This window comes from Alexandromys fortis, unplaced genomic scaffold (assembly GCF_014885135.2).
Source record: "Alexandromys fortis isolate MF-2015 unplaced genomic scaffold, M_Fortis_MF-2015_v1.1 scaffold_571, whole genome shotgun sequence".
NCBI lineage: Eukaryota > Metazoa > Chordata > Mammalia > Rodentia > Cricetidae > Alexandromys > Alexandromys fortis.
In genome coordinates this window covers 16848-18613 of record NW_026068442.1, presented here as the reverse complement: position 1 = coordinate 18613, position 1766 = coordinate 16848, and the positions used below count along the sequence as shown (strand labels likewise).

Genomic DNA, 1766 nt, shown 5'->3' with positions numbered 1-1766 from the left:
ATACTTTGGACTATTTAAATTTGGACTATGCTAACTGTTTTGTGACAGGACCAAGGTCCTCCCCACTATATCTAGACTGAGCATGTTATCCCTCTAAAGAGAATTGGTTCCAAGCCAAGAAAGCAGAAGGGATAAATCCTGGTCTTACTGCCAGTGGCCCCACAGTCTGCCCCCACCATACAACTATTACCCACATTTATTCATTTCATTCAGAGGGGCTATTTTGGTCCTATGCTGGTTCCCCTTCACTCAGGCCAGAGTCAGTGAGCTCACATTAGCTCTCATAGCTGTTTCAGTGGGTATTTCCAGCATGGTCTTGACCTCTTTGCTAATATTATTGCTCCTCCCTTAGCCATCTCAATCTCTCAAGTTCTTTGCCCTCCCATTCTCCCCTCCTCCTCTGCTTCCAATCCTCCTCCCCCCCAACCCCCATGATCCCAATTTTCTCAGGAGATCTTATATATTTCCCCTTCCCAAGGGTATCTATCATGTTTCTCTTGGGGTACTTTTTGTTACCTAGCTTCTCTGGTGTCTTCTACTATAGCCTTATTATCCTTTGCTGTTGAGTTCCTATATTATAAGCACATTATCCTTTCTTTACATCTAATATTCACTTATGAGTAAGTACAGTTTGTAATTAATATAATCATCTACATGTTTCTTTAGGACTGAATAGCTGTGGGACAGTTAGGACAGAAACTTCCATCTAAACTCTTTCTCTTTCTCTGTCTCTTTCTCCCATTCTCTTTTCCCTTCCCATTCCCTTTATCTCAATAAATTTAAGCTCTGTTGGCATAGTACATTTATCTCCCACCCATGGTCCTCACCTGCCATGGGACCTGCCAGGGTCCACTTGTGTCCTAATCATAACAAAGAGTCTACTGCATTCAGAGTTCTATGGATACTCTCACTGGTAGAAGACCTCTCATAACCTTTGTCCTTGGTGTGCTAGGTTTGTGATTTGAGTGGTTGAATTCCAAATAGCACACATTGTGACCTCCATCTGTTATGTGACCTGGCTTTGAGTGACTTCTCTTTCATGACTACTCTATCCCTCCACAACATTTCAATGGTAATGAGAGGAGCATGGATTTAGGTTGGTTCATTTGCAAAATTTCTGAAAAGGGAAACAACAGAAAAGAAAGGAAACTGTTACAGCAGTTAGAACATGTAAGAGATTATATCATTGTTCATATAAATCTATTTGAAAGTGTGGTTCTTATCACTCTCATCACCATGGACCACTATATTTGTGTCCTGAACCATTATGGGTTCAAAACCAAAAACTGTGGTTCTGAGAAGAAAGTGATTGTTGAGTTTAGTCTCTAGCTCTATTCCTTGCGCTTCCATATTTCCTCTTCTAGACTACAATGAGAGGTACAAGAGGGCATATCAACTGTACAACTGTCTTTGAGTCTTTGGTTATAGCTCCTGGGGAGCAATTAGAGGTACCCATTACTGGCAGCATAGCTTCAGGAATTAACAGCTTTATTATTGGATTTAGCATGGCCATGTCCTTCATTGCAGTCTGCTATGAGCTCGTGGCTGCCAAGATTTGCAGAAGAGGCTTGTTGAACTCCAGGAATCCCTTACATGTTCTCACTGCTGTAACAGCTTCCTTTCTTGTCTGTTGTTTCCCTTTTCAACTGACAACTCTTTTAGGCCATATCTGGAACAAGAAAACACCAAATAGCATCCACATATTGGTGAACCCAGTAAGCACCTGGCCTATTGCAATGTAGAACTTGGGGCGGGGGGGGGGGGGG

General features: G+C 42.1%; 1 pseudogene; it reads left to right on the top strand.

Moving 5' to 3' along the window:
* Positions 1-832: 832 nt before the first annotated feature.
* On the top strand, positions 833-1742 carry LOC126495710 (formyl peptide receptor-related sequence 3-like; annotated as a pseudogene).
* Positions 1743-1766: the final 24 nt, after the last annotated feature.